General features: G+C 39.9%; 1 long non-coding RNA gene across 2 annotated transcripts; it reads right to left on the bottom strand.

The window, feature by feature from the left end:
• Window positions 1-537: 537 nt before the first annotated feature.
• LOC131485205 (uncharacterized) lies at window positions 538-22,926 on the bottom strand. 2 transcript variants are annotated; one of them, XR_009248705.1, is made up of 7 exons: window positions 22,811-22,926; window positions 22,345-22,456; window positions 14,646-14,710; window positions 12,093-12,238; window positions 9,699-9,832; window positions 9,478-9,540; window positions 538-654 (listed from the first exon to the last, which is right to left on the bottom strand). It is a non-coding gene; the product is annotated as an uncharacterized LOC131485205 (long non-coding RNA). The 2 variants fall into 2 exon arrangements; XR_009248704.1 differs by lacking the exon at window positions 9,699-9,832.
• Window positions 22,927-22,954: the final 28 nt, after the last annotated feature.

Genomic DNA, 22,954 nt, shown 5'->3' with positions numbered 1-22,954 from the left:
TTACACTAATCACGGCAAGTGTTACCAGGAAAAGTGAACACCACTTGCAAATCTGGTTCTCATCCTCTGAACAGCCTGCAGAGTGAGAGAACCTCCCTGACACATGAACTTCAGAGATCACCCCCAAAATATAGTGATATTTGTACTTTAGACCACAGACTTCCATAGTTGGCAGAAGGTCATGGAGAGTATTGGACAATGTTTTCTTCCACATCTCAGTTTGGTTTTGCCCCTACATACCTTGGTTAAGAATGTTAAAATGATAGGGTAATACAAATAATACAACACATAGGTTTTATAAGTATGTACACTTATAATTTTTTTTTTTCAACGTTTATTTATTTTTGGGACAGAGAGAGACAGAGCATGAACGGGGGAGGGACAGAGAGAGAGGGAGACACAGAATCGGAAACAGGCTCCAGGCTCCGAGCCATCAGCCCAGAGCCCGACGCGGGGCTCGAACTCACGGACCGCGAGATCGTGACCTGGCTGAAGTCGGACGCTTAACCGACTGCGCCACCCAGGCGCCCCTGTACACTTATAATTTTAAAGGCATATACTTGCTTTCCTTAACTTCTCTCTTTGTAATTGACTTGCCTGCTGTTCTTGTATCATCAAACGGAACTTTGGAAAACACTTGCAGTTGAATTTCATCTCAAGTGAAGCAAGGAAAGGCATGTTAATACCAGCAGTCCAGGAAAAGTACCTAAAGTAGTCTATGAAATCAGTGAATAAAGGATACAAATGCAACAGACACATAATGTTATACTCTAAAATGCCTTGTCTTAAGAAGGAGAATTTAATCTAGCTAAATCATTTCTGAAAAATTGAGATTTCACTAGATATTCCAAAAGGAAACATTACTTACTATGGATATGAGACTAGAAATTTTGCCCCAAATCTCATGATATTTAATGTCACAGTTTTTCTTTTTGCTCCTGTTGTCCTTCTCCCCACCTCTGAAACTGCCCCCAAGCAGTCCCTCTGTACCAACAAACCTCTTTCTTATTTCTACAAGATCCGCATTATTTTCTTCCAGTAAGACCTACTACCACTTGTAGGAAGCTTCTCATAGTGAAGATCCTGTTTTGTGGCAGACACATCTAGACCCACATTCTGATTTTGTTGTTCGCCAACAGGTGATCTTGGGCAAATAACTCCATTTCTTTGATCTTCATTTCCCTCACTGGTAGGATAAAGATATGATTGTTTGACTCATAGAGGTTTTGTGAAAATTGAATAAAACAACATATGTGAAAACACTTAATAGTGTCGGTGTGAGGATCATCCTAAAGGCTAAATATTTGGAAACTGCTAATAATCATCTTATTTGTAACAATAACCCCTGATCCACTAGTAAATATTGCCTGTTTTCTGCTCATTGGAATCATGCACAAGTGGAGTAATATGTGGAGAAGGAAGAAAAAATTCATTAAATACAAAGGAAACAAAGATGCAATTAACATATGACAGGAAAAAGGATATCTGTCACAGATTCTGTAGCATTCCATCACCAGCCAATTTTGCCTCCATTGGGCCTAATAGTGATTAGAACTCAGGGACCAACCCTTGGAAAGACACTTCCTTTCCAGCCTCCCTGGCAGCCAGGGGAGGGCTATGGGACACACAAAAGTCCTCTGGAGACTCCTGGAACCCTGGAAGAATCTTACTAGAGAGAAGAAAATGTAATGCTGGGGCTGTGCTTCCACATCTCTTTTATCTCCTACCTTGAAAGCAGATATGATGTCTGGAGCTGCAGAAGCCATCTTATATACAAGAGACACATGCACTAGTCAAGGCCCTGACCAAAGTCACTGAGCGTGGCACCAGCTTGCTTCCCTCAGACTGTTTGGAACAGAAGGAAAATAAACTCCTCCTCCTTGTTTAAGCCACTAAATTCAGATACTTCAGTTATTGCAGCCAAGTTTAAGGCAACACCTGAATGCGTCTCACTGAGATGATCCTGGCCACTCAGATTTGATGACCCATTATTATATGGAAGAACCAAGCATAAGTTCCTAAAAATCATAATGCCTGTGTACACTGGGACAAAGTGGAAGACTATGGATCATTTGTACAACTTTTTACCAAGCCCTAGCTCTACTCAGAAACCACACAAGGTGCTGGAGCTTCAAAGAGGATGGAGAGAGTGGCATCACAAAAATGGTGACATAGGAGATCATGGTCTCCATCCTCTGACACAGATTAATAATTATACAGCTATCTATGAACATAAACAGCCCTGAGAGAGTTCCACCTCAGAAACTTTAGCAACACATGGAACAACAACAACAAAAACCCTAAGATAGTCGCATAAAAAGAGAAGGAAGACTGGGGTGCTTGGGTGGCTCAGTCAATTAAGGATCTGACTCTTGATTTCAGCTTAAGTTATGATCTCATGGTCATGATCTCATGGTCTTGAGATCAAGCCCCATGTCTGGCTTCATACTGGGCATGGAGCCTACTTAAGATTCTCTCTCTCCTTCTGCCTCTCCCCTGCTCGTGAGAGAAGGAAGACAGCTTCATTTTGTCTGCATCATCCCACATCCTAAACTGGCAGAGCTCAACATCAAGAGGGAACTTCCCAGCTAGAAAGATTTCTCCATGCCAGGAAAGGAAGAGCACAGTGAGCAATCAGCTTTTCCCAATCTCAACAATGGACAGATCAACTAGACAGAAAAAGCAACAAGGAAATGTTGGACTTGAACCATATTTTAGACCAAATGTACCTAACATACATATACAGAGCATTCCATCCAACAGCAGCAAAAAACACATTCTCCTGTGGCATCTGGGTGGCTCAGTCGGTTAAGCGTCTAACTTCAGCTCAGGTCATGATCTCATGGTTCGTGAATTTGAGCTCCGCATCAGGCTCTCTGCTGTCAGCACAGAACCCACTTCAGATCCTGTGTCACATTCTCTCTCTGCCTCTCCCCCACTGGTCTTCTCCCTCTCTCTCTCTCTTTCTCTCTCTCTCTCTCTCTCTCTCAAAAATAAACATTTAAACAAACAAACAAACAAAAACCCCACATTCTTCCCAAGTACACACAGAACATTCTCCAGGATAGATCATATATTAGATCACAAAACAAGTCTTAGCAAATTTAAGAAGATTGAAACCATACCAATGATTTCACAGTGACCACAAAGGTATAAAACTAAAAAACAATACCAGGAGGAAAGCTGGAAAATTCACAAATATGTGGAAATTAAACAACACAGTCCTGGGGGCACCTGGGTGCCTCAGTTGGTTAAATGTCTGATGTTGGCTCAGGTCATGATCCCATGGTTCGTGGGTTTGAGCACTGCATCAGGCTCTGTACTGACAGCTCAGAGACTGGAGCCTGCTTCAGATTCTGTGTCTCCCTCTCTCTCTCTCTGCCTCTCCCCTGCTCATTCTCTCTGTCTCCTTCTCTCTCTCTATCTCTCTCAAAAATAAATAAGCATTAAACACACACACACACACACACACACACACACACACACACAGTGCTAAACAACCAATGGGTCAAAGAAGAAATCAAAAGGGAAGTTTAAAAAATCTTGAAACAAACAAAAATGGAAACACAACTTACCAAAACTTATGGAATGCTATAAAAACAGTTCTAAGAGGGTAGTTTATAGCAATAAATGCCCACATTAAGAAAAAAATAAATATTTGAAATAAACAACCTGACTTCATATCTCAAGGAACTAGAAAATGAAGAACAAGCTAAGCCCAAAGTTTGAAGAAGGAAAGAAATAACAAAGATCAGAGAAAAAATAAATGAAACAGATACAAGAAAAATAATAGAAAAGATAAATAAAACTAAGAGTTGGTTTATTAAAAAGATACACAAAATTGGCAAATCTTTAGCTAAACCAAGGGAAACATTGGGAAGAGTCATCTTAAATGAAAGAGGAAACATTACAACTGATACCACAGGATCATAAGACTACTATGAACTATTATACCAAAAAATTGAACAACCTAGAAGAAATGGATAAATTCCTAGAAACAAACAACGTACCAAGACTGAATCATGAAGAAATAGGAAATCGTAACAGACCAATAATGAGTAAGGAGATTGAATCAATAATCAAAATCTCCCCAGCAAAGAAAAAACCCAGGACCAGATGGCTTAACAGGTTAATTCTACCAAACATTTAAAGAATAATTAATACCAATCCTCCTCAAAAAAACTGAATAAGAGGAAACACTCCCAAACTCACTTTACAAGACTAGCAAAGCCAAATAATACATGAAAAGCCAGATAAGAAAACTACAGACCAGTATCTCTGATGAATACAAATGCAAACTTCTCAACAAAATATTAGCAAACAATTAAAATGCACATTAAAAGGATCATACACCATAATCAAATGGAATTTATCCATCAAATTCAAGGATGATTCAACATATGTAAATCAGTAAATGTGATATACCACATTAATAGAATGAAGGTGATCGTATGGTCACCTCAACAGATGCAGAAAAAAACACTTGACAAAATACAACATGCTTTCATGATAAAAATGCTCAACAAATTGAGTGTAGAAGGAACATACCTTAACATCATAAAGGCCACATATGACAAGCCCACAGCTAACGCCATATTCAACAGTGAAAGTTTAAAGCTTTTCATCTAAGATCAGGAACAAGAGAAAGGTGCTGACTCTCATCATTCCTATTCAACACAGTACTGGAAGTGCTAGCCAGAGCACTCAGGCAAGAAAAAGAAATAAAAGTCATCTAAATCAGAAAAGAAAGAAGTAGGGGCACCTGGGTGGCTCAGTCAGTTGAGCGTCCAACTTCAGCTCAGGTCAGGATCTCACGGTTCGTGAGTTCGAGCCCCACGTAGGGCTCTGTGCCGACCGCTCAGGGCCTGGACCCTGCTTTGGATTCTGTGTCTCCCTCTTTCTCTGCTCCTCCCCTGCTCATACTCTCTCTCTCTCAAAAATAAATAAAGATAAAAAAAATTTAAAAAAAAAGAAAAGAAAGAAGTAAAATTATCTTTGTTTGCAGATGATATAATCTCATACAGAGAAAATCCTAAAGACTCCACCCAAAAACTGTTAGAAATAATCAATGAACTTAGTAAAGTTGCAGGATACAAAATCATAGAAATCAGTTACAATTCTATATACTAACAATGAAGCATCTGAAAAGAAAAAAATCTCAGGGTGCCTGGGTGGTTCAGTCAGTTAATGGTCCAACTTCAATTCAAGTCATGATCTCATGGCTTCTGAGTTGGAGCCCCATGTTGGGCTCTGTGCTGACAGCTCAGAGCCTGGAGCCTCCTTCAGATTCTGTGTCACCCTCTCTCTCTGCCCCTCCCCTGCTCATGCTCTCTCTCTCTCAAAAACAAATAAGCATTAAAAAAAAATTTTAATAAACAAATAAATAAATAAAATCTGCTTTAAAAAAAGAAAAGAATCTCATTCACAATAGCATTAAAAACAATGAAATACTTAGAAAAAATTAACCAAAGAAGTGAAAGATCTATACACTTAAAACGACAAGACTTTGGTGAAAAAAAGTTGACAAAGACACAAACAAATGGAAAGATATCCCATGTTCATGGATCAGAAGAATCAATATTGTTATAATGTCCATACTATCCAAAGCCATTTATAGATTTAATGGAATCCCTATCAAAATCCCAATGACAGGAGGCCTGGGTGCCTCAATCAGTTAAGCGTCTGACTCTTGATTTTGGCTCAGGTCATGATCTCACAGTTTGTGGGATTGGGCCTCATTTGGGCTTTGTGCTAACAGCATGGAGCCTGCTTGGGATTCTCTCTCTCTGTCTCTGTCTCTGTCTCTCTCTATGCCTCTCCCCGACTTGCGCTCTCAAAAAAAAAAAAAAAAAAAAAAAGTCCCAATGGCATTTTTCACAGAAATAGAAAAATCAATTCTAAAATTCATCTGGAACCACAGAACACCCTGAATAGCTAAAGCAATTCTGAGAAAGGAACAATCCTGGAAGCACCATACTTCCTTCTTTCAAACTATACTACAAAGCCTTAGCAATCAAAGAGTATTGTATGGCATAAAAATAGACACATAGATTAAGGGAATAAAACTGATAGCCCCCAAATAAACTTTGCATATATAGTCAACTCATATTTGACAAGAAAGCAAAAAAAAAAAAAAAAAAAAAAAACCTCAATGGGGAAAAGATAGTCTCTTCAATAAATGGTGTTGAGAAAAGTGAATAGCCACATGCAAAGAATGAAAATTGACCATTATCATACACATCTCACAAAAAAATGACTCAAAATGGATTAAAGACTTAATAACTGAAACCACGAAATCCTAGAAGAAATCATAGGAGAAAATTTCCTTGACAGTGGTCTTGGCAACAATTTTTTAGACATGATATCAAAAGCACAGGGAACAAAAGCAAAACTAAACAAGTGGGACCATATCAAACTACAAAGCTTTTGTACAGCAAAAGAATATATCAACAAAATGAAAAACAGAATGGAAGAAAATATTTGCAAACCATATATCTGATAAGGGATTAATATCCAAAATACATAAAGACCTCATACAACTCATAGAAGAAAAATAAATACAACTTTTAAATGGTCAGAGGAATTAGATGGACATTATTCCAAAGAAGACATAAAAATGGTCAACAGATTCTTGAAATGATGTCAACATCACTTATCATCAGGGAAATGCAAATGAAAGCCACATTCTCACACTTGTGAGATTGGCTACCATCAAAAAGACAAGAAATAACAACTATTCATGTGGATGTGGAGAAAAAGAAACCCTTATGCACTGTTGGTGGGGATGTAAATTGGTACAGGCTCCATGGGAACAGCATGGAAGTTCCTCAAAAAGTTAAAATAGAACTATCATAGGATCCAGCAATCCCACCTCTGGGTATTATCCAAAGGTAATGCAAATAGGATCTCGAGGAAATATCTGCATTCCTATGCTCACTGCAGCATTATTCACAATTGCCAAGATATGGAAACAATCTGTCTATCAATGAATGAATGGATAAAGAAGAGGTGAGATAGATACAGATATAGATCTATAATGAATATTATTCAGCCATGGGAAATACTGTCTTTTGCAACAACATGAATGGACCGTGAGGGCATAATGCTAAGAGAAATAAGCCAGACAGAGATACACAAATACTGTGTAACTTCACTTATATATAGAATCTAAAAAACTCAAACTCATAGAAACAAAGTAGAATGGTGATTGCCAGGGCCTAAGGGGTGGGGAAAATGGGAAGATACTGATCAAAAATTACAAACTTCCAGTTACAAGATGAACAAGTTGTGGGGATCTAATGTACAACATTGTGTTTATAGTTAATGATACTGTATTATATACTTGAAAGTTGTTAAGAGAGTAGATCTTAAATGTTCTCACCACAAAAAAGAAATAATTATGGGAAGCAGTTGGAAGAATTAGTTAATACTACAGTGTTAATAATTTTGCAATATATATGTATATCAAATCACCATGTTTACACCTTAAACTTAAACAATGTTATATGTCAATTGTATCTCAATAAATGTGGGAAAGGATACATAAAGTAGTAACGAAATTTTTGTGAACCTTTTATCACTGTGAGCCATATAGCATTGTTTGAGGGTAAAATGTGGCCCATGTTCAAAATAACAGGACTGAAATAAACATTTGGAACTCAAACTGTACAAAGAAATGTAGGGGTGCCCAGGTGGCTCAGTCGGTTAAGGGACCGACTTAGGCTCAGGTTGTGATCTCGCGGTTCGTGAGTTCAAGTTCTGCATAGGGCTCTGTGCTGACAGCTCAGGAGCCTGGAGCCTGCTTCGGATTCTGTGTCTCCCTCCTTCTCTGCCCCTCCCCAGCTCATGTTCTGTCTTCCTCTGTCTCTCAAAAAAATAAACGTTAAAAAAAAAAAAAGAAATGTATAATGGTTGACTTATAGATAGTAGGCACTGAATGGTTAGATATTTTAAAGAAAACACAAACAAAGCAGACTGAGACCTGCTGCCTGGTCTGCACCCCTGAGCCATCCAGGCACATGGGAGAGATAGAAGTACACACAGACACAACCGAACACACTGACACAGCTGCACAGAACAATATGACAAGCTGGAAAACCAGCTCAGCTCAAGGCAGCCAGAAGGCAGGCAGTAGGCTCAGCCGACTGAGAAGTAGTGGGCCCTCCCAGGTGAGCTCTGGATCCAGTTAACCATGATATTTACTGAGTCACTCCTGTACATAGATATTGGGCATCAGTAGACTACACTCTGGTGCCATAGTGATATCAGCAATCCAAATGGGTCAGTATGTGACATGCAGGGACTAGCTTCCTGGGACACTAACTGGATGAGCTGCAAACATCGTAAAAGTCTTTGAGGTAGTCCTGGAAGGGCTGCTGCAGACTGAGATCCCACATGACACATCCTGTGCCTCAGAGAAGAACCTGCAGTGAGGGAGGGGCTGACCCAGAAAATTCCAAGTCTCATCAGGACTTCCCAGGACATGACAAACCCCAGGGGCAAGGCTATCCCCAGACAGTTTCAAAATTCACTTATAAATGTTGTGTATGAAAACTGTATCTATAAAAATTGGGTGGAGCCTGGGGAGGGCAGGGAGAATAACAGATTGCATAAGCTCAGAAAACTCTTCCCTTATAAAACTGTTAGTAATTTTTCATAGTTATATATTTTTGAAATATATTAGATTGATTGATTGATTGATTGATTGATTTAGAAGGCTTCAGACCCAGCATGGGGCCCAACGTGGAGCTAGAACTCACGACCCTGAGATCAAGACCCGAGCTGGTATCAAGAGTCTGATGCTTAACCAACTGAATCATCCAGGTGCCCCAAGTTTTCCTCCTTTTTAAAAGATGGTTTCTATCTGTCCCTTGGGGACGTTTTATTTTTCCCTTCTAAGTTTACTTTGCTAGGCCACAGAAAATAATCATCACAAATTCCATTGATGTGGCATTTATTCTGAGTCCTTTTTCTTTTTTAATGTTTATTTATTTTTGAGACAGAGAGACAGAGCACAAGTTGGGGAGGGGCAGAGAGAGAGGGAGACACAGAATCTGAAGCAGGCTCCAGGCTCTTAGCTGTCAGCACAAAGCCCGATGCGGGGCTCAAACCCACAGATTGCAGGGGCGCCTGGGTGGCTCAGTCGGTTAAGCCTCAGATACCTTGTCAGGCACCTTGTCAGGCAGATGTGATACAGCTGGTCTAAGATGGGGTCTGACTCAACATTTGCAATAACTCCCACATAGAGGCCCTGCTGCTGCTACAGGGACCCCCCCCTTTGAGGGGCACAATCCTTTCTGTTTATCTTCTATGCTTTGCTTAATTTCCTGGGACTCTGACACTTCAAAGAACCAGTTCCAGCTTCAAGGCAAGCACGTTCCCTCCCACCAAACCATCACGCTATCTGAGAGACATCTGTGGACAAGCATGAGACTCTTCAAAGACAGCCTGATGGCTTCACACGAGGGAGGTACCTACCAAATAGTTTAGCCAAACCTTCATCCAAATTTTTTGAACTTGATGAAAATTCAGTATTTGAGCCTGTGGGGAAATAAACTTCATCTGTAATTAAATCTTTCATTTGATCTGCATGTATTTTTTAAAGTTTATTTATTTTTGAAAGAGAGAGCATGTGTGCATGTATTCTTAAATCAATACTGCTTTGCATGGTATTTTGAGGGGAATATCATGCACTTTACCTGTTTTAGGAGAAAGAGCACCAGACTTGGGTTCTAGTCCACCTTTTGAGTGCCTTGTGACCTTGGGCAGTAAAGTTCTGTGGGATTTGGTTTTCTCATCTGAGACTGGTAGGAAAGAAGCCAGCCACAGAGGCCTATAAGGAGGGGGTAAGATGAAATTTGCTTATGTCATCTGTAGACTGAAAAGTGCTCTCCCCTTATCGTGTCCCATTGTTATCTACTCTGAACTGCAATAAATGGCACTGGGTCCAAGCAGGGTTATGCTCAGTGCTCAGTTTTTGTTTTTTTTTTTTTTTTTTTTTTGGGGGGGGTGCAAAGACACATGGACACATATCTCAGTGTTCTCAACAAAACTTTCCCCTCCATAGGAAATGATGCCAAAAAGCAATAACTTTGACCATCTTGGAAATGGGATCCCTTCTTGTTTTGGAAAACAGAGAACAATACTGCATACTCAGCCCTAATCCACTTTAGGGTCTATGTTTGGAGGGGGCTCAGAAGGCCTGAGGCCACCTCTACTTGACCTGTTTGATAAACACAAGGAATTCCTGAGGTTGTCACTGATGAATAAAAAAATGAAGGTATAAATGTAAAGGCATGGAGCCAACAATCTCCCCTAGGCCATCATGGACTGATTTCAAGACTTCTGCTGACACTCATGTGACTACATCAAGGATATGGATTAATTGTAGCTAAAAGACTGTAAAAACTCATGGAATTTTGAACTATATTTTCAGGCTTTCCTTTATGAACATTGTGACATCTTAGTTTCTACACAAATTTTCTTGATTCTAGGTCAAGGCCAGCCCTTTATTCTGGCCTCGGGGAAGTGGCAAACAACCAAGGAAGAGAAACTTATCCCCTAACGAAGGGTTTTCAGGACCATAGCACCCACAGACTCAGAGTACCTCAACATTCATAAAGTATCTGCAAGAATCTGAACTTCTTACAGCCAGTGACAATGCTGATTCTCACCTGGTTTCCTGACAGAAAATGTGCATAGCCATTGAGTAATTTGTGCACATGGCATCTTTCAACTCTACAGGAAAATTGGTAATCAGGTAGTTAATGGTGCATAGACATTACTTCAGGGTATAATGCGTTTTGGTAAATAAAAGAAGTAAAAAGTTCTCTTTTGTTGAGATATGAGTGAATCATTAAGAATAAATATAATGGACGTGTAAGTAAGCCCATGCAGTAAAACATTTGTTCACAAAAACGCTTTGGTTTTTAAAGCACCCTGACAAGGGTGGTCACCTTCTCCCCTTTTCCCAATGTCACCCCTGACTGACAATTTGTACAATGCACCTACTGTCCTTTTTGCTTCTCTCCACAGACTCAGGATCTTTACACTGAGAATTTGCCAGAATGCTGTCAGCTAATTTGTTGAGTATATAGCAAAAGTGGTTCCAAATGCAGTGAAACCTTAAAAATAGAGTATGTAAATCTAATATTCACTTTGAAAACTCTATATTCATAAAATGTTCATAACAGCATTATTCAGATAGCCAAAGTGTGGAAACAACACAAATGCCCATTGAATTATAAGTGGACTAACAAACTGTGGCACATCCATATAATGGAATATTATTTAGCCATAGAAAGGAATGAAATACTGATGTAGGCTACAATGCAGATGGACCATGAAACATGTTAAGTGAAAGAAGCCAGTCACAAAATATCACATGTATGAACTATATTTGAACTATCAAGACTATTTGAACTATATTTGAACTATCAAGATTTGAAAATATCAAGACTAGACAAATCCATAGAGCAGTCAGCAGATTAGTGATTGCCAGGGTCTGTGGGAAAGAGGGAATGGGAGTGACACAACGAGCGTGATAGTACTTTTTGGGGTGATGAAAATGTTCTAAAATTAGTGCTGATTCCCAACTCTGTGAATATACTAAAACCACTGAATTATATACTTTAAATGTGTAAATTTTATGATATGTGAATTATATCTCAAAAAAGCTGTCATTTAAAATGTAGTGCGAGGGGCGGGGGGGGGGGGTAGATGAAACAAGATCAGCCTAATTAGTATATAGAGGCTCATGCTAATTTTTCTACTTTTGTTTATGTTTGAAAAATTTTATAACAAAAAGCTCAATGTACATGTGGGCTACCCTCCCATAGAGGTCTTTTGAGAAAGCTTCAGTTAAGAAAAATGTTAAAGTTACTCCCTTATGGGCAAGAGGTCCCTGTGGTAGATTCAGGGAGGTAAGGAAGATAGAGGTGGGGAGAAACCCTGTGTTTACCATTCCAGAACTCATGGGAGGAAAACACCATTTCCTGCCTGATTTAGGCTCACAGTGAGTCTCTCACTTGTGTATCTGCCACTAGATTTGTGACAGTACCTTCGATCAGATGGAAAGGGTAGAAGCTCTGTACCTTGCCAACAGTCCAGGAAGAGAACAAAGAAGAGGGTCTCCACTCCTGTCCTCTTTGCCATAGTCTGTATATCTCTTGAAATCCTTCAGACTTAGCAGCCTTGAGCTCCAGGATACTGTGGAACCCGATAGTCTGTGAAGTCACACCTGGAAGCAAGGTAGGGGGCAGTTCCACAGGGAGGGGGGCAGGGCCTGGTGTCTGTGGGCAGGGATGAAAAGGGGACACTGGCCGCCCTGAGGACATCGGCTCTCCACTCACTCCCTTTGGTTCTGCAGTGCCTTCTTCCCTCCTTGTGCACTGCAGCCTGAAGATGGTAGGATACTAACCGGGATTCTAAAGTTGCATGTGACAACAAAAAAACCTAAATCAGCTTAAGTGAGGGGCACCTGGCTGGCTTGGTGGCTCAGTCAGTGGAGCATGCAACTCTTGATCTCAAGGTTGTAAGTTTAAGCCCTACATTGGATGTGGAGATTACTTAAAAATTATATATATATGGGGTACCTGGGTGGCTCAGTCGGTTAAGCATTGGACTTTGGCTCAGGTCATGATCTTGCGGTTCATGAGTTTGAGCCCCGAGTTGGGTTTTGTGCTGAGCGCATAGAGCCTGGAGACTGCTTCATATTCTGTGTCTCCCTCTATCTCTGTTCCTTCCCCACTTGCACTCTCTCTATCTCTCTCTCTCAAAAATAAAGATTAAAAATACTTTTTTCATTATATATATAGCTTAGGTGAATTGGAAGTAGCTAGGGTAGCCAGAAAAATCTTGTGCTAAATCAAGATACCACATTAGGAAAGTATTGCTACTTATTGTATCATATAATATTATAACTCCGAAAATACAAACAAAGGTATAAGATGATGTGGTCACCTGTGTATCACTATTTCCCCTATTACGTTTTATAAATATTAAGCTTTTTAAGGAAAAAATCTTTATATTTTAGCAGTTTTAACTGCACATTTTTTCCTATATTTTTATTTTGCACTGGGTCCCACAAATTATACAGCCTGCCCTGCCCTTTAACCCTCAGGCTCATGTACTGTATGCAGTCTGGTAAGGAAGGGATTTTTAGGGACAAAAAGTCACATAAAAAGTTATACAGTAGTGGGGCGCCTGGGTGGCTCAGTCGGTTAAGCGTCCGACTTCAGCTCAGGTCACGATCTTGCGGTCCGTGAGTTCGAGCCCCGCGTCGGGCTCTGGGCTGATGGCTCAGAGCCTGGAGGCTGCTTCCGATTCTGTGTCTCCCTCTCTCTCTGCCCCTCCCCCGTTCATGCTCTGTCTCTCTCTGTCTCAAAAATAATAAAATAAACATTAAAAAAAAATTTTTTTTAAAGTTATACAGTAGAATTCTGAGTGACTCAGGCATATTAGTTTGTTAGGAATGCCATAAAAAATCACCACAAAATGAAAGGGGAGGGGCTTAAGCAATAGAAATCTACTGTTTTATAACTCTGGAGGCTGGAAGTCCAAGATAAGGGTGTCAGCCAGGATGATTCTTACTGAGGCCTCCCTTCTTGGTTTGTAAATGGTTGTCTTCTCTTTATGTTTTCACATGATCTTTCCTCTGTAGGTATCTGTGTCCAAAATTTCCTCTTCCTGTAAGGATACAAGTCATACTGGCTTAGGGCCCACCTTGAGGGCTTCATTTTAACTTATTGCCTCCATAAAGACAGGCCAAATAAAGCCACATTCTGAGGCACTGAGGATTAGGACATCAACATATAAATTTAGAGAGGGGGATACGATTCAACCTATGACAATAGGTAATGGCAGCCCATAAACCCTACTTGTCTAAAATATCTCCACAAAAACAAAAACAGAACAACAAAAACAACATATAAAACAACACAAGACTCACACCCTCAGCATAACCAAAAGATAGAAAATGTCCAATTTCAAATTACCAGTAAACAGAAAAATAAACACTAACCTTGGAGTGATGTGGAAATGGAGTCCATTGGGGGCCTTTTACCAGAGAGATTTCCCACCACACTCAGAGTTAGTAGAAACCAAGGCCAGGGGAAATAGGCTAACTTTAAACTCAAGATGCACAACCACCTAACTCTTGACCCCCACTGCCCAATCCAGCGACTTTCCCCATCTCAATAACAAATCAGTGCTTCCACATGTTCGGGCCAAAACCCAGGGTTCATCCTAGACTCCCCTTTTTCTATCTCACCACACGTCCAATCCATGAGCAAATTTTCTCTGTTCAATTCTTCCACACATTCCCAAGTCTGGCCACCTTCCCCATCTCCATTGCTCCTGGAGGTATCTGTGTCCAAAATTTCCTCTTCCTGTAAGGATACAAGTCATACTGGCTTACCACTTTCCTCAATTGCTCACCACTTTCCTTTCACTGCTGATGAAATTAGAAGCCAATGAAGTCCTCTTAACATTCTTCAGGCCACTGCTGAATCCCAATGAGTCCCACTACCAGAATATTCACCACCTCCTCTCCCATTTACCCCTTTCCTTCCCTTCCATCTGCTCACATCACCAGAGGAACAGAAGTCAGGCTGCTTTGCAACCTAAGTGTACCCTATGACACTTACCTTTAAATAATCATTAGATTTTCTCTGCCTCATTTCTTTTATTTCCAGGCAGATTTGTTGAGCATCTAGGCATGAAGGAAAAACATTTATAATTATGTGGTCATCCAAGTCTAGAGCAAGAGTCAATAAACTTTTTCTATAAAAAGCCAAATAAAAGATATTTTAGGCTTGGGGTGCCTGAGTGGCTCAATTGGTTAAGCATCTGGCTGTTGATTTCAGCTCAGGTCATGATCCTGCAGTTCCTGAGGTCAGGCTCTGCGCAGACAGTGTGGAGCCTGCTTGGGATTCTCTCTCTCCCTCTCTCTGTGCCCCTCCCCACCCCCCTTCTCTCTCTCTCTGGAAATAAATAAACATTTATTTAAAAAAAAGAAAACAGGGGCGCCTGGGTGGCGCAGTCGGTTAAGCGTCCGACTTCAGCCAGGTCACGATCTCGCGGTCCGTGAGTTCGAGCCCCGCGTCAGGCTCTGGGCTGATGGCTCGGAGCCTGGAGCCTGTTTCCGATTCTGTGTCTCCCTCTCTCTCTGCCCCTCCCCTGTTCATGCTCTGTCTCTCTCTGTCCCAAAAATAAATAAAAAACGTTGAAAAAAAAAAATTAAAAAATAAATAAATAAATAAATAAAAAAATAAAATAAAAATAAAAAAAAGAAAACACTTGGGGCGGCTGGGTAGCTCAGTTGGTTAAGTGTCCGACTTCAGCTCAGGTCATGATCTGGCAGTTCATGGGTTTGAGCCCCATATCGGGCTCTGTGCTGACAGCTCAGAGCCTAGAGCCTGTTTCAGATTCTGTGTCTCCTTCTCTCTACTCTCCACTCGCACTCTGTCTCTCTCTCTCTCTCTCTCAAAAATAAACATTAAAAAAGTTACAAAAAAGAAAAGAAACACTGATGGTTACCACAGGGGAGATGGGTGGGGGGCTGGGTGAAATAGATAATGGGGATTAAAGAGTACACTTATACAATAATAATAATAACAGAGAAATTTTAAAAGACCTAATACAGGAAGAGACATACTATGATTATGGATCAGAAAACACTATGTTGTTAATATCAATTACCCTCAAATTGATTGATAGATTTAATATAAAACCAATCGGGCACCTGGGTGGCTCAGTCGGTTGAGCATCCAACTTCGACTCAGATCATGATCTTGCGGTCTGTGAGTTAGAGCCCTGCATCAGGCTCTGTGCTGACAGCTCAGAGCCTGGAGCCTGCTTCAGATTCGGTGTCTCCCTCTCTCTCTGCCCCTCCCCCATTCATGCGCGCGCTCTCTCTCTCTCTCTCTCTCTGTCAAAAATAAATAAACATCAAAAAATTTTTCTTAACCAATCAAAATCCCACCAGGCTTCCTTGGAAAAATGGAAGATCTGGGATTCCTGGATGGTGCAGTCAATTGAACAGCTGACTCTTGATCTTGGCTCAGGTAATGATCTCACAGCTTGTGAGTGCTGCATTGATGGTGTGAGGCCTGCTTGGGATTCTGTCTCTCCTTCTCTCTGCCCCTCACCTGCTTGTGCCTCTCTTTCTATTTATTCTAAATAAATAAACTTTAAAAATTAAAAAAAAAAAATGGAAAAGCTAATCTTAAATTGTATGGGAATCAAAGGACCTAGAATTTTTTTTTTTATTTTTAAATGTTTATTTATTTTTGAGAGAGAGAAAGACAGAGCATGAGCCAGGGAGGCGCAGAGAGAGAGGGAGACACAGAATCTGAAGCAGTCTCCAGGCTCTGAGCTGTCAGCACAGAGCCCGACACGGGACTTGAACCCACAAACTATGACATCATGACCTGAGCCAAAGTCGGATACTTAACTAACTGAGTCACCCAGGTGCCCCAAGAACCTAGAATTTTAAGTGGTTCAAAACAACTTGAAAAAGAAGAATAAAGGACTTACATGACCTAATTTCAAGATTCATAAAACTACAGTAAATAAAAACATGCAGTATTGGCACATAGATCAATGAGCGAAATAGAAGGTCCAGAAATAAATTCATATATATAAGATCAATTGACTAATAACAAAGATGTTAAGGCAATTCAACGGACAAAATATATTCTTTTCAAAAAATAATATTGGGGGCGCCTGGGTGGCTCAGTCGGTTAAGCGGCCGACTTCGGCCCAGGTCATGATCTCGCGGTCTGTGAGTTCGAGCCCCGCGTTGGGCTCTGTGCTGACAGCTCAGAGCCTGGAACCTGTTTCAGATTCTGTATCTCCCTCTCTCTGACCCTCCCCCGTTCATGCTTTGTCTCTCTCTGTCTCAAAAATAAATAAACGCTAAAAAAAAAAATAATAATAATTAAAAAAAATAATACTATTGGAATAATCTGATAGCAATATGTGAAAAATATGAACCTCAACCCTTACCTGATACCATGTACAAAAATTAACTCAAAATGAAACAGAGACCTAAACACAAGAGCTAAAACTTTAGAACTTCAAGAAGAAAATATAAGAGAAATTCTTACTGACTTTAGGTTTGGACTTGATCAAAATAAAAAAAATATATACATTTGCTCTTTAAAAGACACTGTTACAAAAATAAAAAAGATAAGCCATACATTGGGAAACAATAATTGCAAAACATATAATCTGCAAAGGACGTGTATTTAGACTACATAAAGAACACAACTTAATAAACAGACAATCAATTTAAAAATAGGACTGGGACAAAAAGAATGAAATCTTGCCGTTTGCAACTACATGGATGGAACTAGAGAGAGGGTATTATGCTAAGCAAAATTAGTCAGTCAGAGAAAGACAAATATCATATGATTTCATTCATATAAGGAATTTAAGATACAAAACAAATGAACATAATGGAAGGGAAGCAAAAATAATATAAAAACTGGGAGGGGGACAAAACATAAGAGACTCCTAAATACAGAGAACAAATAGAGGGTCTGAGGGGTTGTGGGAGGGGGGAAGGGCTAAATGGGTAAGGGGCATTAAGGAATCTACTCCCGGAATCATTGTTGTACTATATGCTAACTTGGATGCAAATTTAAAAAAAAAATAAATTTTTAAAAAATTTTTAAAAAATAAAAATGGGATTTTTTTCTTTACTGAAGAAGACAAATGGATGACAAATGAGCACATGAAAAGATGCTCAACATTATTAGTCACTAGAAAAGTATGCATTAAAATTGTTAGGAAGGCTAAAAGTTTTTTTTTTTTTTAATGTTTATTTTTGAGAGAGAGAGGGAGAGAGAGACAGAGAGACAGAGTGTGAGCAGGTGAGGGGCAGAGAGAGAGAGAGAGAAGACACAGGATCTGAAGCAGGCTCCAGGCTCTGAGCTGTCAACACAGAGGCCAACACAGGGCTTGAACTCATGAACTGTAAGATCATAGATCATGACCTGAGACGAAGTCAGATGCCTAACCAACTGAGCCACCCAAGCACCAGGAAGGCTAAAAGTTTAAAAGACTGACAATACTTAATGTTGGTGAAGATGTAGAGAAACTGGAACTCTCTCATACACTGCTGATAAAGGTAATATTAGGCAACACTTTAGAAAATAGTATTTTCTTAAAACAGTATACACGCACTTGCTATATGATCCAGCCATTCCACTCCTAGGTATTTACCCAAGAGAAATGAAAGCATATGTCCACACAATTACGCAAGAATGGTCATAGCAGCTTTATGTACAATAAGCAAAAATAGGAAACAACCCAAATACAATAGGTGAATGGATAACAAATTGTGGTATCCATGTAATTAAACTTACTAAACAATTAAACGTAACAAACATGTTGCATGCAATAACACGAAGCAATCTCAAAATACTTATGCTGAGTGAAAGAAGTCAGACAACATATACAGTATGAGTCAATTTATGTAGTCCAATTATATACAATTTAAAATTCCACTACAATTTACTCTATATAAAGGACACAAAAATGCTGATTCAAAGGGGCACATGCACCCCAATATTTATAGCAGCACATAACCAAATTATGGAAGGAGCCCAAATGTTCATGGACTGATGAATGGATAAAGAAGATATGGTATATGCATACAATGGAATCTTACTCAGCGATCAAAAAGAATGAAATCTTGCTATTTGCAATGATGTGGATGGAACGAGGATATATTATGCTAAGTGAAATAAGTCAGTCAGAGAAAGACAAATATATGATATCACTCATTTGTGGAATTTAAGAGGAAACAGATAAAAACAGGAAGGAAAAATAAGATAAAAGGAGAGAGGGAGGCAAACCATAAGAGATTCTTAAATACAGAGAATAAACCAAGGGTTGCTTGAAGGGAGGTGGGTGGGGGATATGCTAATTAGGTGACGAGCATTAAGGAGGGCACTTGTTGGGAGGAGCACTGGGTGTCACATGTAAGTAATGAATCACTGGGTTCTACTCCTGAAACCAATACTACATGGTATGTTAACTAACTTGAATTTAAATAAATTTTTAAAAATAACAAATACATAAATATATAAATACTGTATTGTGTATAACTGTGTAATCATATACAATAGAGAATTCTAGAAAATGACAACTAACCTATAGTAGAGAAATGTCTGGCTAGTGCTTGCCTAAGGATGAAGGGGTGGGAGGGGGAGGGGAGGAAGGGATTACAAAGGCGCATGACGAGCTGTAGGGCAATGGATATCTTCATCATCCTGATTGGGGAAAATGGTTTCATGGTGAATTCATATGTCAAAACTCATCAAATTGCACTCTTTACATACATGCAGTTTACATCATTTATATCTCAACAGAGCGTAAGAAAATGCAGTGTATAGCAAGGTGATCCTATGTTTTCCGTCTGTGAAACATACAAAAATGAAACAGAATGATAGGGTTTTGATCTGAGGATGACAAATTACACCCAGATATCTGACTCTTCAGTTCACCCCAATCTTTCATCCTAGGTCCCCAAGGAAATAGTAAGATAAGATTTTAAAAAGGAATCCAAAAGGGGAATTACTGAGGCTACAGCAAGAACCCATCCAATTTTCAGAGTTAATTTAGTTAACAGTACTTCCTTAATAGTTTTGTTTGATCACTAATTTTCCTCAAATCATTGGTGGCCACAACTGGGTATCTGTAGTAGAAGGAGGAGGTGGCATCAGGCACAGAATTCCATCCTCTCTGTCTTCCTTTTGGGGTCCATCAGGGGAGTCTTCAAAGACCCTACTCTATGGCTCCTCCATGTGTGATAAGAACTGACCTGCATTGGTGATGTAATGTCTTTATTTATAATGTAGGTGTACGTTAACAGTTACTGAAATTGAGAAGATCAAAGGAATCTAAACGCCAGGGAGACATCCAGGTGTGCAAAGGGGGAGATGCTGAGAGGAGCTAGAAGGAGCAAGGAGGGAGTGGCTGGCCCGGCAGGTCTGGGGGATTCTCTTACCCTGTCAGTCTCTCCTGCCCCTCCTTCTTTTCCTTTCTCTTTGTTCCTTTCTCCCTCCAAAATAAGGTTTCTGAGCTCTTCCTCTTCATAGTTATCTCAGAGAATAATTGATGAGCCTGTCCTCTTGCCTTTGTAGCTCAGTTTGCTCTATAGTCTTCAACAACATGCACTTTTGGGGTCCTTCTTCAGCTACTCCTCCCCCACCCCTGTGGCCCCTGCTGTCCAGAGTTCATGGAGTTTATTCACAAGTAGAACCTTAGCACTTCTTTTATAAATGCTCGGCTGTTTGTTATGCAGATACTTTTTCACTTCAGTTTTTCATTTCATTTAAAAAGTAATATATCTTAAAGGCAGAGGTAAAGACCAGTGGAAATAAGTCCTCACATATATGGTCAAACAACTTATTGACAAGGGTGCCAAAACCATTCAATAGGGAAAGGACAGTCTTCAATAAATGGTGCTGGGGAAACTGGACATCCACATGCAAAGGGATGAAGTTGGACCCTTACTCAACAGTATATACAAAAACTAACTCAAAATGGGTCGAAGACCTAAATATAAGAATTAAAACTATAAAATCCTTAGAGTAAAACACAGGGCTTCAGGACATGGATTTGGTGATGATTTCTCAGATATGAAACCAAAGACACAGGCAACAACATCAAAAATAGACAAATTAGACTTCATGAAAGTTCAAAATTTTTGTGCATCAGAAGACACCATTAACAGAGTAAAAAGGCAACACACAGGGTGGGAGAAAATATTTGCAAATCATCTATTTGATAGTGGATTAATACTCAGAATGTATAGAGAACTAAAACTCAACAACAAATAATCAATTCAAAAATGGACAAAAAATTTGAATAGACATTGCTCCAATGAAGATATACAAATGGCCAATAAGCATACGAAAAGATGCTCAACGTCACAAATCATTAGAGCAATGCAAATCAAAACTATGATGAGATACCACCTATACCCATTGTGTTGGCTACTCAAAAACAAAGACAAAAACAAAAACAAAACCAGAAAATGACAAGTGTTGATGAGAATGTAGAGAAACTGGAACCCTCTTGCATGGTTTTTAGGAATGTAAAATGGTGCAGCTGCTATGGAAAACAGCATGGCTGCTCCTCAAAATATTAAAAATAGAATTACCACATGATCTGGCAATCCCATATGTGGCTATCTATGCCAAAGAATTAAAAGCAGTATTTTTGCCACCCGTGTTCATAGCAGTATTGTTCACAATAGCTAAGATGTGGAAGTAACCCAAGGTCTATCAAGATCTGAACATAAGCAAAATGTGGTATATTCATAAAATAGAATGTTATTCTGCCTTAAAAAAAAAAATCCTGTCACATACTACAACAAGGATGAACCTTGAGAACATGCTAAGTAGAATAAGACAGTCACAAAAGGGTAAGTATTGTAGGGTTCCACTTATATGAGGTATCTAAATGCTTAGAAACAGAACAGTGGTTGCTATGGGCTGAGGGGAGAGGGAATGGTGAGTTAATGTCTAATGAGTACAAAGTTGCAGTTTTACAAGATGAAAAGAGTTCTGGAGATGGATGGTGGTAATACTTGCACGTTATGAATGTATTTAACAACACTTAAGGTACACTTAAAATGGTTAAGATGGTAAATTTTATGTTGTATGTATTCTCCCACAAAAAAAAAAAAAGAAAAAAATAATATATACATGAACAAGCTAAAAAACAATTCAATGCCAAAAAAAATAGTTTATATAGTAAAAAAGTAATTCTCCCCTAATTTACCCACATTTACCAATGGTTATATACTCTTATATATGTTATATACTCATGTATAACCAATGGTTATGTACTCATACACTCTTTGGAGACTCAGACATCTAACACTCTGAGGACTGTCTGACTTTCTTTGCTTTGATTTAGCCCCGTGTGCTGATGTGTTTCATATCAAATTATATAAAACTTCCTCATTATTTTTACCGGTTGCACACTGACTCATTTTATGAATACATATCTATGGTTACATTTGCATAAAGTTCCTAAATAGGCAAAACTAACCTTTGGTGTTAGAATTCAGAAAAAGTCACCTCGAAGGAGCAGCCGGGCAGCGACTGAGAGAGGCGGGTAGCTAGTCACGCTGTTTCTTAAACCCCCCTATGGCTATACAAGAGTGTCCACAATGTAATAATTCATTAAAATGTGATTTCTGCACTTTCCTGTCTTCAGTGATGCTGTCTTCACTTTTACCAAATTTAATCTCACAGTTTAGTGGGAAAGGTATCAGTAGAGGCAAATAACTATGGTTCAGTTTAGTAAGTGAATTTAGGATACCTTGCACGGTTGCAGCAGTAGACCCCAGCGGGGCTGGAAGCTGCCGACATGCAGACCCCTGCTGTCGCTAGCTGGATAGCCCCCGGCTAGTCACAGATGTCGGTTCCCACATCTGCAAAATGGGAATAAGAATGCAGCTATCTGATAGAGTTACTGCAAGGATTTAATATAATCTGTGTAACATAGGTGGAAGTGCTCCGCAAACACATAGCAGGTGTTCGAGTAATGTCAGAATTTTAAATTTTACACGGAAAAGGATCTTCCTCAGTGCTCAGTAAAGAAATGCTTTGGGTAAAATACTCAGGGCCGGCCTCCTCAAGGGCCACGCGTTCACGAAGTCATGTGCTGCCGCTCGGAAGCGAAGTCTTCCCGGACAGGCGACACTCAGCCCCTGGACTCTGCCCAGGTCCCCTTTAAAAGAGAGCCCTGACATCATTCCACCCCCTCCCCCCACGGCGCAGCCTACCTTAGAAGCGCCCCGGCAGTACTTCCGGGAGGCCTCAATTGGCTGGTCAGCACCCGGAGGCCCCTCCCCTTTGCCCGCAACCGGCCCCGGGCGTCCACCGTCAATCCGCCCAAGTGGGAGCGGTGATTGGCTGGGGGGCCCGCC

The sequence above is a fragment of the Neofelis nebulosa genome, chromosome 9 (genome assembly GCF_028018385.1).
Source record: "Neofelis nebulosa isolate mNeoNeb1 chromosome 9, mNeoNeb1.pri, whole genome shotgun sequence".
Classification (NCBI taxonomy): domain Eukaryota; kingdom Metazoa; phylum Chordata; class Mammalia; order Carnivora; family Felidae; genus Neofelis; species Neofelis nebulosa.
The sequence above is the reverse complement of the archived record's forward strand: the minus strand, read 5'-3'. Positions and strand labels throughout refer to the sequence as shown.